The 20,317-nt window shown below is 41.3% G+C and overlaps 1 protein-coding gene across 2 annotated transcripts in view; it reads right to left on the bottom strand.

Moving 5' to 3' along the window:
* Positions 1-20,317, bottom strand: part of LOC122812290 (dentin sialophosphoprotein-like) — a 130,504-nt gene that overhangs the window by 69,356 nt on the left and 40,831 nt on the right. The window lies entirely within an intron of this gene.

Here is a 20,317-nt window from a genome sequence, read left to right as displayed (position 1 = left end):
ATCTTGTCATCCAGATTCAATCTGGAAATTCTGCCAATCTGGCCCTAAACAATATCTGAAAACATATATCGGGGGTGCATGCTATCGAAACAAAGCATTGTATTTTTCCAGCACTCCTTCCTATATAGGCTTGATGAAAAGCCAGCTTCATTTTGTGATATACATACATTTAAAAAGTCAATATTTGTGGTTGAACATTTCTTAGTAAACTTCAAGAATGTAGTAGTGGAGTGTAGATAGTCTAAAAAACCATCCAAAGATGTAACATCATCCTTCCACAAAAAGAAAATATCGCCCACAAAACGTGTATATAAATGTATATGTTGCATCCATTCTGGCTTGTTAAAAATCATGGCCTTTTCCCAATACCAAAGGACCATATTGGCATAAGTATTGGCACAGGGAGTGCCCATGGCCACCCCCTGTGCCTGTCTATATGTATGTTGTGCTCCTACAAACACATTATTTTCTAGAACCAGGGTCAGTAAAGTACTGATTAATATTATTTTCTCCACATCAACATTCTGATCTGCCAATACCTCACTAACAGCTTGAACCCCATAGTCATTACTGATTACAGTAAATAGGTTTTGAACATCTAAGGTAACCATCAAAAAATATCTATTTATTTGTGTCCTCTCTCTATTCACATCACCCAATTTAAGCAAAAAATCCCCTGTATCTTTAAGTATGGTGGACAATTTATCTATAAAAGGATGTAATGTATGTTCCAGCCATATGGAAATACTTTCCGTCACCCACCCTCTGCCAGAAACTATGGGTCGTAATGGTGGGTCATGAAGAGACTTGTGTATCTTTGGTAGGCCTTTAAAGATGGGAGTGACGGCCTTGTCTATCAATAAAAATTTATATGTATCATCACTAATTTTCATTTCAAAAAGCAATCTTTTTAAACAATTATGTACTTTATCTACTATAATTTTTACACCCACGGGATTAATCTGTATATATGTATGTTTATCTGATAGCAATTCTTCTATTTTTCTGACATACATAATAGTGTCTAGTACTACCACCGCTCCCCCTTTATCAGCTGTTTTAATGACTAAGTTTTTGTTGTTACTTAAATCAGACACTGCTTTCTTCTGTTTTTGTGTCAAATTATGGTATTCATTAAACACCCTATACTTAAAATATTCCTGTAAGTCATGTTCACAGCTACCTATAAATAAATTAAGAGCTGGAGAGAAAGGTGGTATATAACAGCTTGGCTGTCTAAGGGTTGTGTTATATTCATTATTAACACCAAAAGCACATTTCAATGCTAAATTTCTACAAAAAAGCATGATATCAAGCATAACTTCATTAAAAGCACTAAGTCTGTCCGGTACAAAGGTCATGCCTTTGTTCAAGACATATAATTCTTCACTATTCAAAATATAAGAAGATAAATTAAAAACAATACCATCATCATGGTTAAAAGTCAATCTAATATCTTCCTTCTTTTGTTCGGGTCTCTCCCCTCGCTCAACGAGCATTTCCACGCTCCTCGTTTCTTCATGGGAGCTGGCAACTGCTCCAAAAAACGTGTAGGACCTTGCGTGTGTTTTGGGCGAGCTCCTAAACAGGAATTATCTTTCATGGCAGTGTCAGCTTGAGTTAATGCGGCACTGTCAACCGAAACATGCTCAGAGGAAATATCTGAGTGGGAACCCAATAATGTATGTATAGGTGCCTTGTCCTGGATGGACACATTAAAACCCTCTGCTGTCGACGAGTTAGTGGTTTTCTCTTGCCTGTCATTCTGTAAGGCGCCATTGCTGCCATCCATCGTAGTGCCAACTGGTGCTACAGATTCCCTTAACTCGCCCTCCCATTCTGGTGACGTTGGGGCGCCTTCCTATTGGCCCCATCACTGGGAGCAGAATTCGAAGCATTAAACCTGGGCCAAACGAAGATGTTGCCTGCGGTAAAATCTTCATAATCTCTCCTTAGTTTACTGATCTTTTGTAAACGTAGCTTATTGTCGTTATCAGATATAGTGTCTAATAGCTCTCTTATGCGTGCCTTATGGAACGGCTCACCAAATTGTGTTTCTAGTTGGTTACGTAAAGCTTCAACATCTTTTCTTAATATCGCCATCTCAGGGGCAAAAAAGTTATTTAGTATGTCCATGTACTTGAAACTTGTTTGGATGTTCAGCCTCTGCCACTGGGCTAAAAGTTCAGGGTAGCGTTCTCCCTGTGCAGGCATGCACATGATTCGCATGCCTCTTGGAACAATACCATAACTTTGACAGGCTTCTAAATGAAAAGTCTGCCAGCGTAACCGTTGTAGTCTCCCAGCCTTATAGCTTAGATCACGAATCAAGTTGTCAAAATTTTTATCAGTCGCTACAGGAACTTTATCTATAGTAATGTCAGTTCTATTAATTACAAAGCCCAGATTTAATAAAGGGTTATCTTCTGTAAGAAAACCTTTATCAGCAAACCGTGTAATTGGTTCACCGATGGCTCCAGCACTGTTCAGTGCTGCTGAAGAAACAGTCAAATTCTCACCATCCATAGCTGGCATAGCAAAAACGAACCAAAAGAAATAAATGTCCAAATAATGTTCTTTGCTATGCCTCAGACTCACCAAACAGCCGAAAAATAAGTATAATGAAAGAAAAGGTGAGACTCCGCTGGATGTTCCACTGCTTTATTAAAATACACGAAAAGTTGTATCCAAAACTGGTAAGAAATTCCAACAAAATAAATATCCACTGACAAGCGCTTTCGGGTTAAAACCTTTCATCAGATCACATACTAAAAACAATTCCAGTTTTGGATACAACTTTTCGTATATTTTAATAAAGCAGTGGAACATCCAGCGGAGTCTTATATTATACTTATTTTTCGGCTGTTTGGTGAGTCTGAGGCATAGCAAAGAACATTATTTGGATATTTTCAGACTAGTGTTAGATTACAGCTCCTAGGGTGATAATCAGATGTATGAAATTGACTGCAGCAAGCCAGAGCCTGCATGCAGCCAAGATATTCTCATTGAGATGACTGACTCCTTGTTGCTGTGTCTTTACCAAAGCTGATCGTAGCTTGGGAGTCCAGATCAAGCTGTAGAAAATCTTGGGAATCATCTTCAACCTTGTAAATCTAAAGTTGAAACCCCCAGCTGCTTCATGTCATAGCCTACAGTGCGGGTACAGTCAGGTGCAGAGCCTTTCTCATTCAGCACAGTGTTCAGCCTCTCCAGCACAACGTATTCCATCTTTTAAATTCTCAAACAACCACCACTTACCTTTTACTTGGAGTACATCTTTACTGATGACAGCAGCAATTCTGATGGTACCATTTTCAGATACCACATGAGAGTTCTTTAGTGGTCACTGAGAAGTCAGTGATCCTAAATATCAGATCAAGGGTCACATCAAGTCACCTTTTCCAACATTTGCAAAGAACATTTAAAGTGGTTGGTGCATCTTCTGATCCTCACACACTATAGCACCAGGAAATGTATTCCAAATTCCATTTCCACTGGTTGCAGTGACCACAGAAACTTCTATTCTTAGGATGGGTGAAATTACCAAAGGATACCTATCCATGGTACTTGAACCACCCACAGAGGTCATTCTTCACATTAAGATGTGTAAGATGAGGGAAGTGCTCATGATACTCATAGCCTCTTCAGATACCCTCTCTCATGGTGTAATTGCTGTTCAGTATGACAATATGGTAGTGGTCTTGTACATCAGCAAGAAAAGGGAAGTCTTCCCTTAACCCCTGTATTGAAAAGCCATGAGAGCTTAAGAATGAACAATATCATGCAACCACTTTTGAATAGCCAAATGTATTCCAAAGGTGAATGTTTCCTTAGCAGACATGCCCAGCCATTGTCTGCTGATACCTCATTAGGAGTCCCTCAACTTATTCATAATGAAGACATTTTCTGTAGCTCTGCTGTGACCTCTATGATCAACTCCTAGTGCAGGATGTTGTCATCCAGAAATCTCGCCTGGACTGCTATACTCTTATAGGTTCATAGGTAGGTACTAGGCTATCTGCCTGAGGGCATTTATAAGCCTAGCCAGAGTGTGTCGGCTTTTGCCGCCCCATTGATTAATTAACTGATCCTCTGTCAAGCAGTGCCAATGAAGTGATCCCTGGGGTGTATTTTCTGTTACCCATCCACTTGTCAAGGTTTCTCTTGAACAGTGTTAGTGAGGGGCTCTGCCTAATGCAGTTTGGAATTTTGTTCCAGGGTATGGGGAGTCTCTGTGACAGGAATCTATCCCTCCAGCATGTTCTATTTATTGCTGTGATGAGGTTTAGCTCACTACAGTGCATGGCTCGCAGTGGCTTGGATTTCTTTAGGTGGAGCATGTCCATTAATTCTGAGTTGGACATGGCTTTGTAAGTCAGGCAGAGATCACCTCTGAGTAAGCGATATGCCACTGAGTACATCCGGAGTTTTTTCAGTTGGGCTGCATAGGAAATATGTTTGAGGCCAGTAATCCTCTTGGTGAGGTACTTTTGTGGTCTCTCCATCTGTTGGAAGTGTCTTGTGAGGTACATCCCAAATGGGGCATTGTACTCTATGATGGGTCTGATGAGTGACGAGTAGAGGGGCACTATAACCTCTTTATTTCTAGATGCGAACATTTTAGTAATTAGATGGGCCACATAGAGGGGTTTCCTAACTACTCTGGCAATATGATGTCAAAGGAGAGATTACTATCTACCTGGGTCCCCGATCTCTTATTACCTCTTCTGTATTAAGGGGGCTGCCACCTATGTTGTAATTTGTGGGTGTTTTGTTTTTCCCAAACAGGGTGACTATGCATTTTTTGGCATTTAGCTCGAGGCCATGACTTTGACACCAGGCGTTCGTGTGGCCCATCTAATTACTAAAGTGTTCGGTAAGGCCCTTTTGGAGGATGTCCATGTCAGTTGGAGAGTCAATTATGGCTCCCAGTTTGCAGTCATCTGTGAACTTGATTAGCCATAGTCCTCCTGTGTTTGCCTGTACTTTTGAGAAGTATATGCTGAACAGTAGGGGTCCCAGGACCAAGCCTTGCGGGACACCACTTGTGACTGGTTTAGAGTCGGACCTGGAGCCTGCTATTCATACCATGTGAGTTCTGTATGTAAGCCATGATGTAGGGGTATATGTTCAGGCTGGTGAGTTTTTGTGTAATACCCGAGTGGGGAATGGTGTTGAAAGCCTTGGTGAGGTCAAGGTAGGCTGTGTGAACAACCTTTCCCTCGTCTATGGCCTTGGTGACTGTCTCGAAGAAGTCAACCAGATTTAGTAGGCATGATCTGCCCTTAACAAAGCCGAACTGGGTCAGGTCAAGTGTTTGGAGGTTCCCAATGTCTTTGTTAATGAGTTCCATGATGATGTGCTCCATAGCCTTGTAGACCAGGCTAGTCAGGCATATGGGACGATAGTTACCAGGGTCAGTTGTGGCCCCTCCTTTGTGGAGTGGAATAACCATTGCTGTGCACCATTCTATGGGCAAGTAGCCTGTGGAGAGGCTGAGGTTGAACAACGTGTTTAGTTGGGGGGGGTAAGTTTCTTCTGTAGTTGATGCAAGACGCAGCCTGGGACACCATCTGGCCCCATTGACGCTGTGTTTTTGGCTTTTGAAAGGGCTATTTTCGCCTGTGCATCTGTGATTTCCAGGACACTGCACTTTTCCGGTATTGTTGTGGGCCCTTTTGGGGGTGAGAGGGTGGGGTGAAGTTTGCACTGAATCTATCTGCCAGGATGTTGGCAATATCAGTAGGTTCAGTATATTTTGTGCTATTTTGCTCTAGTTCAGTGCATATCTGTGAGTTGCCACTTAGATTCTTAACATAGCTAAAGAAGCCTTTGTGGTTATCTTTTGAATCCTTGGCTATTTTTCTTTCGAAGTTAGCCTTGGATGATTTTATGAGGGACCTTAGTTTCTTACTGATACTGATCAGGGATGTCTTTCCTTCTTGGGATTTGCTTTTTTTCTGAACTAGTTTCCTCCTTCTATTGTATAGCCTGTTTATGGCTTGGGTCCACCAGACTGGTTTCCTTGGTCTTGGTTTTGCTAGGGATGGCACGATCCATGCATCCTTGTAGGTGCTCATAGAGCGCATTTGTAAAGGTTTCGGCATCTTGGGCAGCGTTATCCTTTAGCATGGAGGCTGTGAAACTTACCGCCTCTGTCTTAAGTAAGGTGAAGTTTGCTTTAGAAAAGTTTTTTACTGTGGTTTCCTTAGTTGGGGTGGTGGTGGGGTGTGGACATCTAGAGTGATTAGTTTATGGTCTGATCTAACCAGTGATGGGTTGACCTCTGGTTTGGAACACCTGTCACCCATGTTTGTGATGACCAGGTCCAATATGTTTCACCTCTGGTAGGGGAGTTTACCAGCTGATCCAGGGCATTTGAGTTGATGAATTCCAGGAAGCGCTGGGCCTGGGAGTTTGTACTCGAGTAGTTTTCCCAGTTAATGGTAGGGTAATTGAAATCGCCCATTATCAGGGTGTTCAGTAGGACCTTCATGTTTTCCAGTGTATCCAGAGAGGTGGAGTGGTGGTCCTGGGTCATGGAGGGCGATCTGTAGCAGGCCACAATTTGCATTGCAGATTTTCCCGATGTTAGTTGCACATGAATAATCTCAGAGGTATCATGCTGCACCACTAACCTGGAGGTATAGGTAGCCTTGATGAATATGGATACACCTCCTCCTTTTGTGTTTCGGTCCATGTTCTGTGGCCGAAACGTGCAATATGAGTTTTAGCCCGGTAGTGCTGGGGTGCTCTCTGGAGCCTTGAACCAGGTTTCAGTTACTGCACAGATGTCGACGTTCTCCATACTGAGGAGTGCTTCGAGCACGTTCATTTTGAGATTTAAACTCCTGGCATTGAGTAGCATAACCCTCAGTTTTTTGTTAATTGTGCTGTTTACAGAGGTGGGTTTGACTTCTGAGCCTTGCCTAAAAAAGGCACTATAGGGGCAGCAAGAGCCTTGGCCAGTATTTAAAAGCCTAGAGGTGACAGGTGCAAGCCATCTCTTGCTAAGCAACGCGGCTTGTCGAGCATGTCTTCCCAGGCTGACAGACACTGGATCCCCTTTGAATGACACCAGAAGCTTAGCCAATTGTTGAAATTGATAATTTCTTTCTTTATACTGAGGTATCATTCTTGGTGAGGGCAGGAAGCTACTCAAAGTCAGGGTCATACCAGCCTGGGCTACATGATCAGAGAGCTCTTCCATGTCTCTTTTCATGTAGTCCAGGGAGGTATGTCGCAGGTCATTCACACCAACATGCACAATGACAGAGTCATATTTGTACTTGTTCTGGAGTGACCTGAGTGCTTGTGTTATGTGGCAGATTCTGGCTCCCAACAGGCAGCTAACAGTAACCTTCTGCTTGTCCAGCCTAGTGAGTGGGACGTCAGTGTGCCTGACTATAGAGTCACCTATTACTAGTGTGTTAGGTATGTTATTTCACCTTAAGGGCTGTAATTGTGCAGCACACTGACTTTGGGTTTTATGTGTTGTCTGGTTTGTGACAGGAGGTGCAGGTTGTTTGGGTGTCTGCTTTGGAGGTCTCTGATGCTTTTGCAGGTTTTTATTTAGAGCCTCCGAATATGATTTTGTGTACTTATGTATATTTTTTTGCCAGTGCTGGTTTAGTAGGTCTGTGTGTGGCTGGAGGTGTGGTGCAAGTGTTAACCTTCTCCTCTTGACTGTCTGTTCCAGTCTTGAGTGGAGACAGCTTAGCCTCCAGTTTGGCTGTATAATTGCATCTCTCGCATATATTAGTGTTTTGTGGTAGGAAGAGAGGGTTGTCTGTGTACATGAGGCAGTTGTAACATTGCCTCAGGATACCCAGATTCACCAGCTGGACTGGAGAGTACACCTGAAATTGCCCTTTGGTCATGCCTGAATAGTCAGGTGAGCTGCTTAGTCACTTGGTTGGTGAGGGGTGAATAAAGAGTCTTGCCCTGCTGGGCAATCAAGTGTTCTTTTCTTCATTTCCTGTGATGATGTATGTTCAGAAAGCCAAACTACGCAAGTCTGAAGTCATTCTCTTATCCCCCTTTTGACCTCAGTACGTATAACGTCTTGCTTATGCCTTGTTTGTTGGAGAACTCTCCCCATCTTGATGCATTCAGGTCCCTCCTCTTCCATCCCACCAGAAAGCCCCATATGGACCTACATTTCCTACATCTAACTACATGGTTTCTCTTCTTCTGTAATTAGCCAGTAACATATCTCTCAGCTGTACAGATTTTCACAGAATGTCCAGATTTTTGCATCATATTTTTGGTCTGCTCTTAATAAAATTTAGTTTTTTTTTGGCAAATCACTGTCAAATTATTGAGGACTGAAGTCAGAAAATAATGACAGATGTTTGAGTTACAGACTTCATACTCATCAGAAAATTCCTGCTAATGCAAAATCTGTTATTCTATCAACTTTCTATGTTTCTAAGAGCAATATTTAAAAATTGTCCCTATTTTTGGGCATTTGTCCCCCATTATATATGGCTTTGTCCACATTTCTAGATCTTAGAGGTTGAGAGGTATGGCCCAACAATCCTTTGTGTAGAACAGAGTGTGTGTGCCGTGTCTTTAAGAAGTATTTCATGGACTGAACGTGCATTTATAAATAGCAAGGACATGCTATACTCAGTGCCATTTTGAGAGTGTAGCCAGAGAGTGAAAATGTATGAATGTAATAGCTAGTTTGTTTATAAGTTTACCCAAGTTAAAGTATTAAGCCTCAATCCTGATGTGTTTGTACATAATAAAGCTGTTTGAACAGAACCCAAGAAATCTCATCTATTGTGTCCTGACAAGATGGGTGACATGGTTTCTTGGGTACTTTGGATTACACATTTTTACCAGAAGCCCAATCTGTGTAAAGCTTATTAAGGTAAGTGGAAGCAGTTGTTTCGGTGGACATCTAGATGTCTAGATCCCTTTACTGCCTTATTATCCTCTGCTCTGGAGTATCTCATTCAGATCTTTGACTCTGTGATAATTTATTCTTCTATCAAAGTTCATATAGTCAATGTCTTCGATTTTTACTGTTAAGATGCAACTCTTTGTTTTGCACATTAGTGAAAATTTATAAAGCATTTTTAAGACTACCACTTAAAGGTACAGAATGTTCTTGAGACCTTTACCCTTTTTCCCTTTGACATCTTCACCTAAGTTAGAAATATTTATTCTGGAAAACATTTTTTCTGGATGTTGTTTAGGCAAGAATGCCTGAGTTGCAGGCCCTTTATGTGAATGCACCATACTTGTTTTTACATAAACATTTAAGTTTTTCTGCACTAGCCCATTCCTTGTGCTTAAGGTAGCAACAGAACCAAACCTCAGTCAAGCAGTTCATTTCACAATGTTCTTTCGTAAATATAACAGACATTAAGAATATCTCATTCACTGAATGGATGGACATACACAAATGAATTTCTGTACTGATAAAATGAAATCAGTAAGGAAAGATTGGCAGGTCTTCATGTCATTCTCCAATAAAAAGCTAGAGTCCAAGGTTTACAAAATCACATTAGCTGAGTGGTCAACAAACCCAAAGAGAGAAAAAGAAAGACAGCTACAGAGAGGGATACAGGAGAAAGTACAAGTTAGGCAAGTTTGGCAAAGTTGCTAAGGATAATGGTGAGCAACCCATAGGTTTATTTCCAAGTCCTAGCTCTTAACAAAGACAGACTTCCTTTGTTTTTCCTACATCTTAGGATCATAGGATCATATGAAGTTACTAGGTTATTGGCCCTGAGGCCCGTATAAGCCTAGCCAAGAGTTTAGCCCATGTTTAGACAAGTCAGCACCCAAAGCCCCTGTCCAGCAGGAACACAGATGGAATCCCAGGGATGTATTTTCTGTTTCCCATCCAGTTATCCAGGTTGCACTTGAAAAGGGATAATAAGGTACTTTGCTTGACATGGAGGAGGAGTCTATTCCACAGATGGGGAATCTCTGGGACACAAATCTGTCCCACCAACAAGTCCTATTGATGTCACAGACCAGGTTGAGGTCACGCATGCAGGTTACTCGAGTGGAGCTTGACTTGCTGATATGCAGCAGTCCCATCAAGGTGGGGTCCGAGATCACCTTCTATGCCAGACAGAGGTCACCTCTGAGGAGTCTGTATGAGACGGAGTAGAGGGACAGGGCGTTTAGCCTGTCTGTGTAGGGTAGATGTTTGAGGCCCTGGATTCTTCTAGTGAGGAACCTCTGTGGTCTCTCCAGCTGCTGCATGTGTTTTGCGAGGTACATACAGAAGGGGGTGTTGCACTCAATCCTGAGTTTACAAACCTTCTGTCACAGTTTTATCTGAGCTTCATTTAAGAAAGTTATCAGAACTGATAGTGTTTCCTCATAAGGCAGTTAAGTGAGAAAGATTCTTATTCCCTCTAGGCCTTCATCTTTCATATTAAATAGGCCTCTCTGAAGTCCAGATGGTAGAGGCATTTTTGGGGATTTAAGAAATGATGACTCAAGGCTGTCTGCATTCTGGTACTGGAGTGGACAGAGGCACTTTCACCTTGCTGAGCTATTTACTTCCTGTTTCTTTGCTCCTTTCAGGGCCTGTACAGGCTGTGGCTCTAATGATGTCAAATTTCAACCCACAAGCATTGATCTCTATGTCTTTAGGACATCGGGCCACTGTTGTGATCCTGGTCTCAGATCTGCAGTCAACAGACCCCTCAGTGGTCTTTTTGCTGGCATCATTAGTTTTGATGTTAGTGTTGATGGCATCATCAGGGAATCTTCAGCCCAGGGGCCCAGGTTCATCCCATCAGCATTGATTTCATCAGGACTGATGTCACAAAGGGAATGCAGGTAAAGGTGAGGTTTGCTGTGTGGTTATGTCAGAAGCATTCTGAAAGTATTAACACAGAGGATTCTTCAATAAATGTAGTCAAACAGAGATAAGTAAATTTGCTGAGGCCACTCCCAGCTCTGTGGTACAGAGGAATAAAACCCTGACTGCAACCCAGATGACCCAAGTTTGATCCATATTATTTTTGTCCCTTTAAACTGGTGTTTTTTTAGTGTCCTGAATGTGCTTCCAGACTGTAGTCTAATACGATTTCTTACAGTTAGGTAAATGAAAACTCTAATCACCAGTGTACTAGATGTATGCACCTTAACAAAAGTATCAGGCAATCTCACCTTTCTTTCAAACAGCAGCTTACCTCACCAGCCGGTAGAGAGGCACTGGCTATGGAAGAAGAAGGCAGAACTAGATTTGCAAGGTTCAGCTTTTAAATCTAAATACGGGTTTGATCTTTCCTTTAAAAGTTTGTATAAACAGACAATATTAGCTGAAATGGTGATTGGGTACAAACTACTATATTTTAGTAGATCCTTACAAGTATTAAACATATGTGGGATCCTTGCCATGGGTTCTGGTACTCTGAGCATTCCTGCTTATCATGATCAGAAGTGGACAAGTTTAATCAGCTCTGCCATGTTATTTATAGTTTCACTGAAGGTAATATCCTAAGGTGAGGAACCAGCTGGGTGTGACTAACTACCATTATGGGCTTTATAAAAACATTCCTCACACACAGAAGAAAGAGAATGCATCCTCTTTATTTTCATTTTTTTTCCGTGGGCTTCCACAGGTAAGGTTCATGTTTAGAAAACCTAAACATAGACATTCACTGGCCTTTGAAAGTGACACATGATGTTCATCATATTGACCACTGCTACAGTAACCAAAGCTTCAGGGCACGTTCCATGTGCCCACTGTCAGGCGCTTGGACTGACCTGACTAAAAGACAAGTTTGGGTGAGAAGCCCTTCAGAGCTTAACTGCCATTGAAGAGTATGCTCCTGTGAAGCTTTTAAGGATCGAAAGGCAGCTTGTGCTGTTCCTTTGCTAGAGAGAAAAGTTCCCTTGGGAGAAAAAACTTCCATTTTCTTATTTGTGTTTTAACGGACAGCCACTAGATTGTAACATACTTTTAAACAAAATGCTCATCTTTCCTGTCATTTTAGAAGTGATGTAAAGTAACAAAAAACATTTTTTTGTCTATGGAGAAACTGTATTTATTTTACTTTTGTGTTCCTGGCATAGTGTTTTAAAGTGCTTTTTACTGTGTTCTGTGAGCAGGGGGACAAGCCCCAGTGCACCCCCCACACCCCCCTACTTATATATACCAACCCCGAGACTGCACTTCAGTGCAGAAAAGGGAAATTCTCCCTATCTGCACCCTATGGCGCCGTTGAAAGTCAATCTTCAAACACTTGCAATTTCGAACGTTTGGTTTCAACCATGTAACGTTCGAAATTGTGAGTGTTCGAAGAATTGACATAGACCCCTGTTTGTTTATATTTGCTGTTTGTCTTTCCTAGGAAAGAAGCACCATTTTCAGCTTGACTATTCTTTCATCCACAAAAAGAAAAAAAAAAGCAAACAGCTTTTGCCACCACAGTACACTAGCAATTTTGCCTCAGTTACAGGTTGATAACGCTACTGTGGCCATTTGTTGTACCTCAGACCACTTATCTTTTACCCCAGAACCCTCTGGTGTAGCACCTACATCCACTGTGGACTGGGGGTTAGCCATATCATCTGTGGTTGTTGGGGTCCCCTCAGTTGGTAAGGGAAAGCCAGTCTTGTCAGTCCTGGGAGAGGGAACAGGGTAGTTTTTTCTGTTGTGTCAGAGTGCTGCACCCATCCCTGGGGAAACTGCTGCTACTGCTATTAGTAACATGGTGGGCCCCATTTTACCTGTCAAAAAGAAACAGAAGATCAAGCTGCATCTACTCCTCCTCATTTTTTTTTGGATAGGAGCCATTTGTTAGATCTTATTCAGGGTTTAATTCAGGCTACTGATACTTCTTGTAAAGTAGTTTCTGGTAAAAAGAAGGATACATCTTTTCCTGAAGAGATTCAGCATTCTGAACCTGAACAGGAAGATGCACCAATGGATACATTTCCCCCCTCAGATTTCTGATTCAGACTCAAAGGAGAGTCCAATTTCTGATTCTCCCTGTGAGGGGCTCTCTTTCTCTGAGATTATTGCTAGAATATGCCAGTGTTTTCAGTTGGAGAGCAATGATGTTTCTCAGCCCCTCAAAAAAATTATGAGTTATTAAGAGAATGGTTTTCCAGATCCTGCATCCATTCCTCTTGTTCTGTCTACTTTAGAGGATGTATATGCTACTGCCTACATTTTCCTGATAGTTGGCCAGCTGTTCCTAAAAAGGCAGTAAGAATGTATACATTTCCTCAGTATTTTTAATTTTTATACACTATTCCCAAACTTGACCCAGCAGCTATAACTTTAGTTGATCCCACTACTGTTAAGCACCTAGTCAATTCCAATATGACTCTTTCTGGCAAGGATGGGAAGATTATTGATAGGTATGGAGAAAAAAGTGTATACTTCTGCAACTTTTATTTTTAGAATTTTGAATTGTCAGGCTCATATGTAGTTAATGTATGTTCTAATTGTGAAAGTATGAGGAATGTTTTATCTCCAGTTTCTTCTTGTGAGGAAAATCTGCTTTAAATAACTTAGTTTATTCTATAACACAGATCACTCTATTCATTGTTTGTAGTGTGTGTATGATTCTGCTGATACTTCTTCCAGGGCTGTGGCCACTGGTACTGTTTTGTGGAGTTTTGCATTGCTGCATTCTCAGAACTTCCCAGAAGATGTTAAAAATGAGATTTTAAATTCTCCCCTGGATTGAGATTTAGTGTTTGGTCCCTCTGCTGCAGAGTTGATCAAAAATTGAGATGAAAGGTGCAAGCTAATCCAAATTCTATGATTTTTCAGTCCTTCTTTTCCAAAATTTCCAAAGTATTTTCTATCTCCTCATCCAGTTTTGGCAAAAAGCAGATTAAGCAATCTCAGCAAAATTAAACAGATGTCTAAGAAGAAATGGCAAGGATGTTCCAAAAAGACGTCTTGATTCTCCCAAAATCAGGGGCAGTCACGCAAGTCTGAATTACTATTCAAGAGCCTGTGAGCCCTCCAACCCTGCCCCCCCTTTTTTCCAGAAAATCTTAATCTCCCATCTTTTTGTTTGGCAACATCTAGTTTCAGACAATGGGTGCTGAAAATTATTAATCAACCATTCATCAAGGATACAGATGTCAGTGGGAGGAGATTTCTCCTTGTCTGGGAGTCATTCATCATCTTCCAGATCAGACTATTTTATTTCCACCAGTTATTCATCACATGCTTTTCCAAGGAGTAATAGAACTAGTTCCTTTTCCTCTTTCAAATTTCCTGGTAACAATAGACTTAAAAGATGCTTCTCATCACATTCAGACTTCAGATGTTTCTTAAAGCTTTGTGCATCTAGATCACATTATACATTCTATGCGTTATCCTTTGGAGTATCTACTTTACCAAGAGTGAACACAAAGTGTCCAGCTCCAGTGATGTCTCATTGCAAGCTACAGGTTATGCACATTATTCCATATTTAAACTTGCATATCTTTGCAGAGTTTTTTACAAAGTGTCAGGAATCTCTCTGTTGGATGATAAATCTCTTTGACAAGCTGGGATTTCAACAGAGCATTCAAAAATCTTTCTTGACTCCTTTACACAGGATTGTGTTCTTCACCTCAGTTCAAAGAGCTTTCCTTCCACAGTGAAAATAGATCTATAACTAGATCCATTTCTAAGGTTTTCCACTCAGACTTTGGTCACTGCAAGGTAATACCTCAGGATTTGGAGTCTTGTGGTATCTATGATTCTTCTGATACCTCTGGCAAGACTCCACGTGAGAAAGATACAGTGGTATCTGAAGTCTCTGGTCCCAGCACCAACACTCCTTATCCAACCACCCCAGTGCTGGGGTCTGTCAGAAGAGAAATCATTTAGTAGAGACAACAGATATACTTAACTCCAGGTCTCCCCTTCTCCCTCCCTGCTGTAAAGCAGTCAGTCACTATAGACACCTCAGACTTTGCCTAGGGAGCAGTTTCAGGAGGGATAAAAGTGCAGGGAGTGTGGAACAACAAAGAAAGATGCAAGCACATAAATATCAATGTGATGCTTGTCCTAATCAAAGCACTCAACTCTTTGAATCATTGTTTGTCCCTGGGACCTTTTCAACTGGTTATAGTCAATACCGCAGTCATGTGGTACATCAACAAGCAGTAGTGAACCAGGTTGTACCCCCTTTGCATACCTGCCATGTTAGTTTGGGATATAGCTTCACAGCACAGTCTCACTCCACAGGCATCTTACATTCCATCAGAGCAAAACCATTTGGCAGCCAGACCCTTATGAATGGAAACTTGATCGGGGAGTTTTTCAATATTTGTTCCATCTGTGGGGAGTTCCTAAGTATATCTCTTTGCCTCCTCTCTGAACAATCAGATTCTGTTCCAGGACTCCATGCTAGAAGGCCTGGAAGATATATGCCTTTTCTATTCCTTGGACAGAAATGTTCCTGTATGCGTTTCTACCCTTTGCTCTAATATCAAGGGCAATTCTCAAGATTCAGAAGGAATCCCCCAAGATCATTGTGGTGACTCCTTTCTGGCCCAGACAGCAATGATTCTCCATTCTTTTGGAAATGGCCAGGGCCGATTACCACAAGCTTACTCACAGACTGGATCTACTCACACCTGGCTGATTTTTAGGCACCTGGTTACTGAGGGCATGCAGCAGGTACTAATAGAGGCAAGAAGGCCTGCTACTAGAAAATCATATATTAGCAAATAGAAAAGGTTTTCGTGTTGATGACAACAAAATAACAATCACCCATTTAGGGCTAGTTGTTCTTTGGCTTTACAATATTTGTATGAGTTACTATCCTATATCCTTTCTTACTCTTCCATCAAGGTTCAGTTATCAGCCAAATCAGCATGTCTGCCCATGGATCATCCTCTTTCAATGCAGTCTCATGTCAAAATGTTCTTGAAAGGGATTTTGCATAAGAGACCTCCAAGATAACTGGTGGCCCTTCCTTGGGATCTTAACTTTGTGTTAGGAAAGCTAATACTTGCTCCATTTTCACCAGCTAACCTTGCTGATTTGAAGTTCTTAACATGGAAACAGTTTACTGATTGCTCTGACCTCTACGAGGAGGGCATCCTGAGTTGCAAGCTCTTATGGTGAGCCATATCTGTCTCATTCTCCATAGGGATAGGGTTTCTTTAAGAATTAATCCTTCTTTTATGTCTAAAGTGGTATCTGAGGTTACTTTAAGACAAACTATCCATTTTCATTTTCTTTTATGAATCTAAAAATAAGGGAGAAAGGATACTCCGTACCTTGAATGTCCATAGAAAACTCAGCTACTATCCTGACAGAATGAAATCTTTCAAATATTCGGGCCAGTTCATTTCTTGTTAGGGAATAAGAAAGGACAACCTGTGTCAAAACAGACTATTTCCAAATGTTTGTCTAACGGTATTATCTTTTGCTATAATTACCATAATAAAACTATTCAAGGCAGGGTTAAGTCCTACTCTACCAGGGCCTTGGCTTTATCTGTGGCTTTTTGGAAAGCATTGGTTTATAGAAGCTGCTACATGGTTCTGTGTACATACTTTTTAGACATCTTTATGTTGCAACCTGTTTAAATTTACCACAATTCTTACAAGCCTTTACATTATGGTTAGTGCCCAAACAGAGCAAGTTAAGTATGAGGTAATCTTTTGCAGATGCTTGTAAACCACAAGCATACTTATTCACTGGTGTTGTAGGCATAGTTTTATCTTTCAATAACTCATAGAAGAAGCATCAGAACTAAGAAAAAATATACCATAGTCACTTCACAGCTAAATATTGATTGACATGGCTGAGGAACCAGGGGTATTTAAAATCATTAGAGGAACTGAATAATTGGAAAAACAATTAAATATATATAAGGGAGCCTCATATAACCTACAAAGGTGTGAGCGCCACTCTGTGACACTGCCAGCCCAGCTATCTGGAATTTTGTAAATAATTTTATGTCATTTGTGAATAATGATATGATTTATACAGAACTGTATGTTATATACTGAGCTAAGATGTATCCACAGTGTACCCTGCTGGAACATAGAAGATTAACTTACAAAGCTTAAATTAAATGCTTTACGATGTGCTATAAAAGTTAGTGTCAATGCTGTAAGGAGACAGGATGTCTAGAGCTAGACATTTTTTCTATTGTCTTGAAACAGAAATAATTACTAGGTTTCAAATTTAAAAGGTGTTTTATTGCTTTCTGACTTCCTAGCAGCTGCACATCTGAGAGATATGTATTTTTAACACAGAAATGTTAAAAATTCTGTTAAGTTTCTGTTAAGTCTGGGACCTGAAGTCAGGTGATAAAGAGTGATGTCATCCAAACTAACCCAGCAGTAATGTTTGATATTGATTTAAGAACTCTCTCAAAGAGAGACTGGGCATCTTGTAGTTTGTCTTGGACCTAGCAAAAACATCCACTCGTCATCATCTTCACTTGCCTGAAAGTAAGAATCAGGACATGGTATCTTTTAGATATAGATAGGAATATAGTAAAGATTAGTTTAGATGTTTTCTGTATTTATTTGAGACTGTCCTGCAATGTTGTTTTAAAATATTTCCTGTGATTCTGAACTCTGAAGTAACTGTGTTGGATTTGCTGAGTATTGTCTTGTTCTGTTATTATTTATTATTAAATATATTTAAACCTATCTCTGTGGCTGATATTTGTGAGACATATTTAAGATCTTAGAGTACTCGCATTTGTATTTGGTGACACTGTACAGGCCACTCCTAAATAGCCTTGCAAGTCTTGGTCACAAGTACCATTTGGCTTAATAGTAACATTATACAGTAGGATTGGACGCCCTTTGGTAAGAGCCTTAAAGTAGCTGATAAGGAGTTGGTTGGTGACAGTGATAACTACCTAATAGTATGGGTAGAAGGGGGCACAGCTAGTGAACCTGTACCAGCCTTTCCCAGGAGTGTCTGTGTATATAAATCAAAGCTTAAAGTGTGTGTGTGTGTGTGTGTGTGTGTGTGTGTGTGTGTGTGTGTGTGTGTGTGTGTGTGTGTGTGTGTGTGTGTGTGCTACATGGGCAGGGACACGAAGCACTGGTTAGACAGAGAGGGTGCTGGAGGTTTTGGCTTGACCACTTGGCTGAGATCTTAATCCTATAGCTCTGCCAGTTGGGAGTCTTATTGGGGAACTGGAGAAACCAGCCTTAGACTGACTGATTTTACTTTACCGTGTGTGTGTACTTGTCATCCTTCCATTGTGTACGTCCCTCACTGTTGCTAGTGGTGAGTATTGAAGCTTCATGATTACTGGGCTAGTGCAGGGGTGTCACATATTAACTGGTTAGCAATGGTGGGATAGCCACATCACATACTAATTGGTTGGCAGTGGGATAGCCACATCACATATTAATTGGTTTGTAGTGATGTGGATATTGAATTCCTGTAGCCTGTGTACAGTGGTCACTGAAGATGTTTGGACTCTCAATGAGCCATGCAGTGAACATTTAGAGTTCCTATCACAATTGTTTAATTTTTTTGTTAGTTTAGTTAGTCAGGGTGATCAGGCAAGCATGTCAGCAGAGGGGTATGGTAAGCTGACAAAGAGCCAGTTGGCTGAGGTGTGCCAGGTTAAAGGACTGGGGCATGCCAACCTGACTAAAGCAGACATGTTTGCAGCTTTAGTCACAGCTGCATCACAGGATAGAAGCCAGGAGGACAATCAGACTAGCCTTGGAGATGTACAACTCTCAGAAAACGGACAGTTCAACCTTTCCACAGAGGACTTAAAAATCCGTCTGGGATTAGAGGTTTGAGCTGGCGGCCAAGCGTCTGGAAATAGAAGCAGCAGAGAGACTGAGATGTCTAGAGACTGAGGAAAATGAGAAACTGCAACGTCTGAAGGCTGAGAAAAATAAGAAACTGTGACACCTGGAAGCTGAGGAGAATGAGAGGCAGAGGCAACATGAAAAGGAGATGCTGACTCTTCGCCAGAGTCATGGAGGTCATGGGGAAGGGAGTAACTGAACCCCAGAAGCAACAAAGGTCAGTAAATTTCTTCCAAAATTTACAGGGCGGGGGGTCATTTTGATAGTTTCATTCATATGTTTGAGATTGTATGTAAACAGTATAATGTTGACCAAGGGCTTTGGGTATGGTTCCTGAACCCCTTACTCCATGGTAAAGCTGTAACTGCAATTTCTAAACTGTCTGATACTGATTGCTTAAATTATAATACAGTCAGAATGGGTTTGTTCGAATGCTTTAAGTTAACACCTGAAGCTTATAGAAAAACGTTTTCGGAGCATAGATGCAAGGCAGATGAAAGTGTGTATGAATATGTTGCTGAACTAAGCACTTATTTTCATAGGTGGGTGAGTGGATATCAGGTCACTACTTTTGAAGGGCTGGCAGACTTTTTGGTGAGGGAACAAGCCCTTAGCACTTTGCCTGAGGACATGAGAATTTGGTTAGCTGATATACAATGCTCTACTGCAGGTGACTTGGAGAAGAAGGGAGACCTATAGCTAGCAAGCAGGGCATCACTGCACAAGAAAAGGATACCCAGTGCTGCTCATGAGTCTAAGGGACTGCCCCAACAGAGACTGCCAGTAGCAGGGGAAGCCATTAGTCCAGGTACATGTCCTCCTGGACCAAGTGTTATATGTTTTAAATGCAACCAGTGGGGCCATGTAGCATTTCGATGTCCACAAAGGCAAGGTGAGGAACAAAAAGTGGGAGAGCCAGTAAGTGGGAATGACAAAATTCCAGCAATAAGTTGTCCTGAGACAACAAGGGTACCAAACTACCACAATAGGTTATATCCTATCATAGTGAATGGGAAAGCAGTGCCAGTGGGGAGTCTTATTGGGTATTTGGAGAAAGAGGCAGAAACCAGCCCCAGACTGAGTGTAATCTCTGTGTGCTCTTAAGGGAAATTGTACTTTACTATATGTGTACTTGTCATCCACCCATTGTGTACATCCATGACTGTTGCCAGTGGTGAGGATTGAGACTCATTGATCACTGGGCCAGTGCAGGGGTGTCACACACTGCATGAAAAATTTCACTGGATTCAATGAGACACAGAGTGTGGGTGAACCCAGATGCTATGATTTATCATTACAGTGGCACTCCTTGAAGATGACAGATTGGAAGACTGACTATTACTTACATATACAGGATCTGATTGCAGAGTGTTGTAAAAATCCATAACCCAGTTCAGTAGATTTGACCTTGGACATGGATTTTTTAATACCATACCTGCTAGGGCCCAGAAGTGAAAGAGGAAGTAATCAGCAGGGTATAAAAGTAACAATTTTAACTTGATAATCAGCCAGCTATGAAATGTCTGCAGCATCAGAGGTGTTTATTCTCTCCTTAGCATATACGTGATATCAC

Source organism: Protopterus annectens, chromosome 9.part0 (genome assembly GCF_019279795.1).
Source record: "Protopterus annectens isolate FY-2018-M chromosome 9.part0, PAN1.0, whole genome shotgun sequence".
Classification (NCBI taxonomy): domain Eukaryota; kingdom Metazoa; phylum Chordata; order Ceratodontiformes; family Protopteridae; genus Protopterus; species Protopterus annectens.
This window is presented reverse-complemented; position numbering and strand designations above follow the sequence as displayed.